Consider the following 9,584-nt stretch of genomic DNA (forward strand, 5'->3'; position numbering starts at 1 on the left):
GCCAGTATATAGACAAGTTAACTGGTTTTGGCTGATTCACAGTGATAAGGACTCTATATAGCCTGTATATAGACAAGTTAACGTGTTGTGGCTGATTCCCACCTATTTTCTCTTTCTCTCTCCCTATTTTCCCTCTTTCTCTCACTCTATTTTCCCTCTCTCTCTCTCTCTCTCTCCCTCCCTATTTTCCCTCTCTCTCCCAATTTTCCCTCTCTCTCCCTATTTTCCCTCTCTCTCCCTATTTTCCCTCTCTCTCCCTATTTTCCCTCTCACTCCCTATTTTCCCTCTCACTCCCTATTTTCCCTCTCTCTCTCCCTATTTTCCCTCTCTCTCCCTATTTTCCCTCTCTCTCCCTATTTTCCCTCTCTCTCCCTATTTTCCTCTCTCTCTCCCTATTTTCCTCTCTCTCTCCCTATTTTCCCTCTCTCTCCCTATTTTCCCTCTCTCTCTCCCTATTTTCCCTCTCTCCCTATTTTCCCTCTCTCTCTCCCTATTTTCCCTCTCTCTCCCTATTTTCCCTATCTCTCCCTATTTTCCCTCTCTCTCTCCCTATTTTTCCTCTCTCCCTATTTTCCTTCTCTCTCCCTATTTTCCCTCTCTCTCTCTCCCCCTATTTTCCATCTCTCCCCTATTTCCCTTTCTCTCTCTCTCCCCCTATTTCACTTTTTCTCTCCACCCATTTCCCTCTCTCCCTATTGTTTTTTCTCTATATATATTTCCCCCCTCTCTCCCTATTTCCCTCTCTCTCTATAGTTTCTCTCCCTCCCTATTTTCCCTCGCTCTCCCTATTTTCCCTCGCTCTCCCTATTTTCCCTCTCTCTCCCTCCCTCTCCCTCTCTCTCCCTCCCTCTCCCTCTATTTCCCCCTCTCTCTCTCCTTATTTTCCATGTCTCTCCTTATTTTCCCTGTCTCTCTCCTTATTTTCCCTCTCTCCCTATTTTCGCTCTCTCCCTATTTCCCCTCTTTCTCTCTCTACCCATTTCCCCTCTTTCTCTCTCTACATATTTCTCTCTCTACCTATTTTCCCTCTTTCTCTCTCTACATATTTCTCTCTACCTATTTTCCCTCTTTCTCTCTCTACATATTTCTCTCTCTCTCTACCTATTTTCCCTCTTTCTCGCTCTACATATTTCTCTCTCTACCTATTTTCTCTCTTTCTCTCTCTACCTATTTTCCCTCTCTCTCTCCCCCTATTTTCCCTCTCTCTCTCTACCTATTTCCCCTCTCTCTTTACATATTTCTCTCTCTACCTATTTTCCCTCTCTCTCTCTACCTATTTTCCCTCTCTCTCTCTACCTATTTTCCCTCTTTCTCTCTCTACCTATTTTCCCTCTCTCTCTCTCTACCTATTTTCCCTCTCTCTCTCTACCTATTTTCCTCTTTCTCTCTCTACCTATTTTCCCTCTCTCTCTCTCTACCTATTTTCCCTCTTTCTCTCTCTACCTATTTTCCCTCTCTCTCTCTACATATTTCTCTCTCTCTACCTATTTCCCTCTTTCTCTCTCTACCTATTTTCCCTCTCTCTCTCTACCTATTTTCCCTCTTTCTCTCTCTACCTATTTTCCCTCTTTCTCTCTCTACATATTTTCTCTCTACCTATTTTCCCTCTTTCTCTCTCTACATATTTTCTCTCTACCTATTTCCCTCTTTCTCTCTCTACCTATTTTCCTCTCTCTCTCTACATATTTCTCTCTCTCTACCTATTTCCCTCTTTCTCTCTCTACCTATTTTCCCTCTTTCTCTCTCTACATATTTTCCCTTTCTCTCTACCTATTTTCCCTCTCTCTCTCTCTACCTATTTTCCCTCTTTCTCTCTCTACATATTTCTCTCTCTACCTATTTTCCCTCTTTCTCTCTCTACCTATTTTCCCTCTCTCTCTCTACCTATTTTCCCTCTTTCTCTCTCTACATATTTCTCTCTCTACCTATTTTCCCTCTCTCTCTCTACCTATTTTCCCTCTTTCTCTCTCTACCTATTTTCCCTCTTTCTCACTCTACATATTTTCTCTCTCTCTCTACATATTTTCCCTCTTTCTCTCTCTACCTATTTTCCCTCTTTCTCTCTCTACCTATTTTCCCTCTCTCTCTCTCTACCTATTTTCCCTCTTTCTCTCTCTACATATTTCTCTCTCTACCTATTTTCCCTCTTTCTCTCTCTACATATTTCTCTCTCTACCTATTTTCCCTCTTTCTCTCTCTACCTATTTTCCCTCTCTCTCTCTCTACCTATTTTCTCTCTACCTATTTTCCCTCTCTCTCTCTACCTATTTTCCCTCTCTCTCTCAACATATTTCTCTCTACCTATTTTCCCTCTCTCTCTCTACCTATTTTCCCTCTTTCTCTCTCTACCTATTTTCCCTCTCTCTCTCTCTACATATTTCTCTCTCTACCTATTTTCCCTCTCTCTCTCTACCTATTTTCCCTCTTTCTCTCTCTACCTATTTTCCCTCTCTCTCTACATATTTTCTCTCTACCTATTTTCCCTCTCTCTCTCTACCTATTTTCCCTCTCTCTCAACATATTTCTCTCTACCTATTTTCCCTCTCTCTCTCTACCTATTTTCCCTCTTTCTCTCTCTACCTATTTTCCCTCTTTCTCTCTCTACATATTTTCCCTCTTTCTCTCTCTACATATTTCTCTCTCTCTACCTATTTTCCCTCTCTCTCTACCTATTTCTCTCTACCTATTTTCCCTCTTTCTCTCTCTACATATTTTCCCTCTTTCTCTCTCTACATATTTCTCTCTCTCTACCTATTTTCCCTCTCTCTCTACCTATTTTCCCTCTTTCTCTCTCTACATAGTTCTCTCTCTACCTATTTTCCCTCTCTCTCTACCTATTTTCCCTCTCTCTACCTATTTTCCCTCTTTCTCTCTCTACATATTTCTCTCTCTACCTATTTTCCCTCTCTCTCTACATATTTCTCTCTACCTATTTTCCCTCTCTCTCTACCGATTTTCCCTCTCTCTCTCTACCTATTTTCCCTCTCTCTCTCTACCTATTTTCCCTCTCTCTCTACCTATTTCCCTCTCTCTCTCTACCTATTTTCCCTCTTTCTCTCTCTACATATTTTCCCTCTCTCTCTCTACCTATTTCCCTCTCTCTCTCTACCTATTTCCTCTCTCTCTCTACCTATTTTCCCTCTTTCTCTCTACCTATTTTCCCTCTTTCTCTCTCTACATATTTTCCCTCTTTCTCTCTCTACATATTTCTCTCTCTCTACCTATTTTCCCCCTCTCTCTACCTATTTTCCCTCTTTCTCTCTCTACATATTTCTCTCTACCTATTTTCCCTCTCTCTCTACCGATTTTCCCTCTCTCTCTCTACCTATTTTCCCTCTCTCTCTACCTATTTCCCTCTCAATTTCAATTCAATTCAATTCAAGGGCTTTAATGGCATGAGAGCATGTGTTAACATTGCCAAAGCAAGTGAGGTAGACAACATACAAAGTGAATATATAAAGTGAAAAACAACAAAATTAACTCTCTCTCTCTCTCTCTACCTATTTTCCTCTCTCTCTCTACCTATTTTCCCTCTCTCTCTCTACCTATTTTCCTCTCTCTCTCTACCTATTTCCCTCTCTCTACCTATTTTTCTCTCTCTCTACCTATTTCCCCCTTTCTCTCTCTACCGATTTTCCCCCTTTCTCTCTCTACCTATTTTCCCCCTTTCTCTCTCTACCTATTTTCCCTCTCTCTCTACCTATTTTCCCTCTCTCTCTACCTATTTTCCCTCTCTCTCTCTACCTATTTTTGCTCTTTCTCTCTCTACCTATTTTCCCTCTCTACCTATTTTCCCTCTCTCTCTACCTATATTCCCTCTCTCTCTACCTATTTCCCTCTCTCTCTCTACCTATTTTCCCTCTTTCTCTCTCTACCTATTTTCCCTCTTTCTCTCTCTACCTATTTTCCCTCTCTCTACCTACCTATTTTCCCTCTCTCTACCTATTTTCCCTCTCTCTCTCTACCTATTTTCCCCCTCTCTACCTATTTTCCCTCTTTCTCACTCTACCTATTTCACGCTCTCTCTCTACCTATTTTCCCTCTCTCTCTCTACCTATTTTCCCTCTCTCTCTCTACCTATTTTCCCTCTCTCTCTACCTATTTTTCCTCTCTCTCTACCTATTTTCCCTCTCTCTCTCTACCTATTTTCCCTCTCTCTCTCTACCTATTTTCCCTCTCTCTACCTATTTTCCTCTCTCTCTCTACCTATTTTCCCTCTTTCTCTCTCTACCTATTTTCCCTCTCTCTCTCTACCTATTTTCCCTCTCTACCTATTTCCCCTCTCTCTCTACCTATTTCCCCTCTCTCTCTACCTATTTCCCTCTCTCTCTCTACCTATTTTCCCTCTTTCTCTCTCTACATATTTTCCCTCTTTCTCTCTCTACATATTTCTCTCTCTCTACCTATTTTCCCTCTCTCTACCTATTTTCCCTCTCTCTCTCTACCTATTTTCCCTCTCTCTCTACCTATTTTCCCTCTCTCTCTACCTATTTTTCCCTCTTTCTCTCTCTACCTATTTCCCTCTCTCTACCTATTTTCCCTCTTTCTCTCTCTACATATTTCTCTCTACCTATTTTCCCTCTCTCTCTCTACCGATTTCCCTCTCTCTCTCTACCTATTTTCCCTCTCTCTACCTATTTCCCCTCTCTCTCTACCTATTTTCCCTCTCTCTACCTATTTTCCCTCTCTCTCTACCTATTTTCCCTCTCTCTACCTATTTCCCTCTCTCTCTCTACCTATTTTCCCCCTCTCTCTCTACCTATTTTTCCCTCTCTCTCTACCTATTTTCCCTCTCTCTCTCTACCTATTTTCCCTCTCTCTCTATACCTATTTTCCCTCTCTCTCTCTACCTATTTTCCTCTTTCTCTCTCTACATATTTTCCCTCTTTCTCTCTCTACATATTTCTCTCTCTACCTATTTTCCCTCTCTCTCTACCTATTTTCCCTCTCTCTCTACCTATTTTCCCTCTCTCTCTACCTATTTTCCCTCTCTCTCTCTACCTATTTTCCCTCTCTCTCTACCTATTTTCCCTCTCTCTCTACCTATTTTCCCTCTCTCTCTACCTATTCTCCCTCTCTCTACCTATTTTCCCTCTTTCTCTCTCTACATATTTCTTTCTCTACCTATTTTCCCTCTCTCTCTCTACCTATTTTCCCTCTTTCTCTCTCTACATATTTCTCTCTCTCTACCTATTTTCCCCCTCTCTCTACCTATTTTCCCTCTTTCTCTCTCTACATATTTCTCTCTACCTATTTTCCCTCTCTCTCTACCTATTTTCCCTCTCTCTCTACCGATTTTCCCTCTCTCTCTACCGATTTTCCCTCTCTCTCTCTACCTATTTCCCTCTCTCTCTCTACCTATTTTCCCTCTCTCTCTACCTATTTCCCTCTCTCTCTCTACCTATTTCCTCTCTCTCTCTCTACCTTTTTTCCCTCTCTCTACCTGTTTCCTCTCTCTCTCTACCTATTTTCCTCTCTCTCTACCTATTTTCCCCTCTCTCTCTACCTATTTCCCTCTCTCTCTCTACCTATTTCCCTCTTTCTCTCTACCTATTTCCCTCTTTCTCTCTCTACCTATTTTCTCTCTCTCTACCTATTTTCCCCCTTTCTCTCTCTACATATTTTCCCCCCTCTCTCTCTCTACCTATTTTCCTCTCTCTCTCTACCCATTTTTCCCTCTCTCTCTCTCTACATATTTTCCCCTCTCTCTCTACTATTTCCTCTCTCTCTACCCATTTTCCCTCTCTCTCTCTCTCTGCCTATTTTCCCTCTCTCTCTCTCTACCTATTTTCCCTCTCTCTCTCTACCTATTTTCCCTCTCTCTCTCTACCCCTATTTTCCTCTCTCTCTACCTATTTTCCCTCTCTCTCTACCTATTTTCCTCTCTCTCTCTCCCTATTTTCCCTCTCTCTCTACCTATTTCCCTCTCTCTCTCTACCTATTTTCCCTCTTTCTCTCTCTACCTATTTTCCCTCTCTCTCTCTACCTATTTTCCCTCTCTCTCTACCTATTTCCTCTCTCTCTACCTATTTCCCTCTCTCTCTACCTATTTCCCTCTCTCTCTCTACCTATTTTCCCTCTTTCTCTCTCTACCTATTTTCCCTCTCTCTCTACCTATTTTCCCTCTCTCTCTACCTATTTTCCTCTCTCTCTACCTATTTCCCTCTCTCTCTACCTATTTTCCCTCTCTCTCTACCTATTTTCCCTCTCTCTCTACCTATTTTCCCTCTTTCTCTCTCTACCTATTTTCCCTCTCTCTCTACCTATTTTCCCTCTCTCTCTCTACCTATTTTCCCTCTTTCTCTCTCTACCTATTTTCCCTCTCTCTACCTATTTTCCTTTCTCTCTCTACCTATTTTCCCTCTCTCTCTACCTATTTTCCCTCTTTCTCTCTCCACCTATTTTCCCTCTCTCTCTCTACCTATTTTCCCTCTCTCTACCTATTTTCCCTCTCTCTCTCTACCTATTTTCCCTCTCTCTCTCTACCTATTTTCCCTCTCTCTCTCTACCTATTTTCCCTCTCTCTCTCTACATGTTTTCCCTCTCTCTCTACCTATTTTCCCTCTCTACCTATTTTCCTCTTTCTCGCTCTACATATTTCTCTCTCTCTACCTATTTTCCCTCTCTCTCTACCTATTTCCTCTTTCTCTCTCTACATATTTTCCCTCTTTCTCTCTCTACATATTTTCTCTACCTATTTTCCCTCTCTCTCTACCGATTTTCCCTCTCTCTCTCTACCTATTTTCCTCTCTCTACCTATTTCCTCTCTCTCTCTACCTATTTTCCCCTTTCTCTCTCTACCTATTTTTCTCTCCTACCTATTTTCCTCTCTCTCTACCTATTTTCCCTCTCTCTACCTATTTTCCCTCTCTCTCTCTACCTATTTTCCTCTTTCTCTCTCTACCTATTTTCCTCTTTCTCTCTCTCATATTTCTCTCTCTCTACCTATTTTCCCTCTCTCTCTACCTATTCTCCCTCTTTCTCTCTCTACATATTTCTCTCTCTACCTATTTTCCCCCTCTCTCTCTACCTATTTCCTCTCTCTCTACATATTTCTCTCTCTCTACCTATTTCTCTCTCTCTACCTATTTTCCCTCTCTCTCTACCTATTTTCCCTCTCTCTCTCTACCTATTTTCCCTCTCTCTCTCTACCTATTTCTCTCTCTCTACCTATTTCCCTCTCTCTCTCTACCTATTTCCCTCTCTCTCTCTACCTATTTCTCTCTCTCTTCTCTCTCTACCTATTTTCCCTCTTTCTCTCTCTACATATTTTCCCTCTCTCTCTACCTATTTTCCTCTCTCTCTACCTATTTTCCCTCTCTCTCTCTACCTATTTTCCTCTCTCTCTCTACCTATTTTCCCTCTCTCTCTCTACCTATTTTCCCTCTCTCTCTCTACCTATTTTCCCTCTCTCTCTCTACCTATTTTCCTCTCTCTCTCTACCTATTTTCCCTCTCTCTACCTATTTTCCCTCTCTCTCTACCTATTTTCCCTCTCTCTCTCTCTACCTATTTTCCTCTCTCTCTCTACCTATTTTCCTCTCTCTCTACTTTCTCTCTCTCTCTCTACCTATTTTCCCTCTCTCTCTCTACCTATTTTCCCTCTCTCTCTACCTATTTCTCTCTCTCTCTACCTATTTTCCCTCTCTCTCTACCTATTTCTCTCTCTCTACCTATTTCTCTCTCTCTCTACATATTTCTCTCTCTCTACCTATTTCGCTCTCTCTCTCTACCTATTTTCCCTCTCTCTCTCTACCTATTTTCCCTCTCTCTCTCTACCTATTTTCCCTCTCTCTCTACCTATTTTCCCTCTCTCTCTACCTATTTTCCCTCTTTCTCTCTCTACCTATTTTCCCTCTCTCTCTCTACCTATTTTCCCTCTCTCTCTCTACCTATTTTCCCTCTCTCTACCTATTTTCCCTCTCTCTCTCTACCTATTTCCCTCTCTCTCTACCTATTTTCCCTCTTTCTCTCTACCTATTTTCCTCTCTCTCTACCTATTTTCCCTCTCTCTCTCTACCTATTTTCCTCTCTCTCTACCTATTTTCCCTCTCTCTCTCTACCTATTTTCCTCTCTCTCTCTACCTATTTTCCCTCTCTCTCTCTACCTATTTTCCTCTCTCTCTACCTATTTTCCCTCTCTCTCTCTACCTATTTTCCCTCTCTCTCTCTACCTATTTTCCTCTCTCTCTCTACCTATTTTCCTCTCTCTCTACCTATTTTCCCCCTTTCTCTCTCTCTACCTATTTCCCTCTCTCTCTACCTATTTTCCCTCTCTCTCTCTACCTATTTCCCTCTTTCTCTCTCTACCTATTTTCCCTCTCTCTCTCTACATATTTCTCTCTCTCTATTTTCCTCTCTCTCTACTATTTCTCTCTCTCTACCTATTTTCCCTCTCTCTCTACCTATTTTCCCTCTCTCTCTCTACCTATTTCCCTCTCTCTCTCTACATATTTCTCTCTCTACCTATTTTCCCTCTCTCTCTCTACATATTTCTCTCTCTACCTATTTTCCCTCTTTCTCTCTCTACCTATTTCCCTCTTTCTCTCTCTACCTATTTCCCTCTTTCTCTCTCTACCGATTTTCCCCCTTTCTCTCTCTACCTATTTTCTCCCTTTCTCTCTCTCTACCTATTTTCCCCCTTTCTCTCTCTACCTATTTTCCCTCTCTCTCTCTACCTATTTTCCCTCTCTCTCTCTACCTATTTTCCCTCTCTCTCTCTACCTATTTTCCCTCTCTCTCTCTACCTATTTTCCCTCTCTCTCTCTACCTATTTTCCCTCTCTCTCTCTCTACCTATTTTTCCCTCTCTCTCTCTACCTATTTTCCCTCTCTCTCTCTACCTATTTTCCCTCTCTCTCTCTACCTATTTTCCCCCTTTCTACCTATTTTTCCCCTTTCTACATATTTCCCCTTTCTACATATTTTTCCCCTTTTCCCTCTCTACATATTTCTCTCTCTCTACCTATTTTCCCTCTCTCTCTCTACCTATTTTCCCTCTTTCTCTCTACCTATTTTCCCCCTTTCTACATATTTTCCCCCTTTCTCTCTCTACATTTTTCTCTCTCTCTACCTATTTTCCCTCTTTCTCTCTCTACCTATTTTCCCTCTCTCTCTCTCTACCTATTTCCCTCTTTCTCTCTCTACCTATTTTCCCCCTCTCTCTACATATTTCTCTCTCTACCTATTTTCCCCCTCTCTCTACATATTTCTCTCTCTACCTATTTTCCCTCTCTCTACATATTTCTCTCTCTACCTATTTTCCCTCTCTCTACATATTTCTCTCTCTACCTATTTTCCCTCTCTCTCTACATATTTCTCTCTCTACCTATTTTCCTCTCCTACATTTTCTCTCTCATCTTCCTCCTACTATTTTCCCTCTCTCTCTCTACCTATTTTCCCTCTCTCTACATATTTCTCTCTCTACCTATTTTCCCTCTCTCTCTACATATTTCTCTCTCTACCTATTTTCCCTCTCTCTCTACATATTTCTCTCTCTACCTATTTTCCCTCTTTCTCTTGCTACATATTTTCTCTCTCTACCTATTTCCCTCTTTCTCTCTCTACCTATTTTCTCTCTCTCTC

At 41.6% G+C, this 9,584-nt stretch overlaps 1 protein-coding gene and 1 long non-coding RNA gene across 2 annotated transcripts in view; both read right to left on the reverse strand.

Moving 5' to 3' along the window:
* The window catches only part of LOC118372128 (protocadherin gamma-C5-like), a 40,645-nt gene that overhangs the window by 18,704 nt on the left and 12,357 nt on the right, over positions 1-9,584 (reverse strand). The gene's annotated exons all lie outside the window — the stretch shown is intronic.
* The window catches only part of LOC127913985 (uncharacterized), a 12,431-nt gene continuing 3,963 nt past the window's right edge, over positions 1,117-9,584 (reverse strand). Inside the window, exons 3-20 of the long non-coding RNA XR_008087500.1 lie at positions 9,427-9,500; positions 9,098-9,327; positions 8,656-8,795; positions 7,734-7,892; positions 7,108-7,153; positions 6,288-6,554; positions 6,048-6,115; positions 5,085-5,402; positions 4,959-5,044; positions 4,676-4,737; positions 4,447-4,488; positions 4,315-4,404; positions 3,830-4,010; positions 3,155-3,347; positions 2,228-3,110; positions 1,726-1,974; positions 1,395-1,597; positions 1,117-1,322 (exon numbers count right to left, since the gene is read on the reverse strand). This is a non-coding gene — a long non-coding RNA (uncharacterized LOC127913985). The remainder of the gene's footprint in view (positions 1,323-1,394; positions 1,598-1,725; positions 1,975-2,227; positions 3,111-3,154; positions 3,348-3,829; positions 4,011-4,314; positions 4,405-4,446; positions 4,489-4,675; positions 4,738-4,958; positions 5,045-5,084; positions 5,403-6,047; positions 6,116-6,287; positions 6,555-7,107; positions 7,154-7,733; positions 7,893-8,655; positions 8,796-9,097; positions 9,328-9,426; positions 9,501-9,584) is intronic.

The sequence above is a fragment of the Oncorhynchus keta genome, chromosome 30 (assembly GCF_023373465.1).
Source record: "Oncorhynchus keta strain PuntledgeMale-10-30-2019 chromosome 30, Oket_V2, whole genome shotgun sequence".
Taxonomy (NCBI): Eukaryota; Metazoa; Chordata; class Actinopteri; order Salmoniformes; family Salmonidae; genus Oncorhynchus; species Oncorhynchus keta.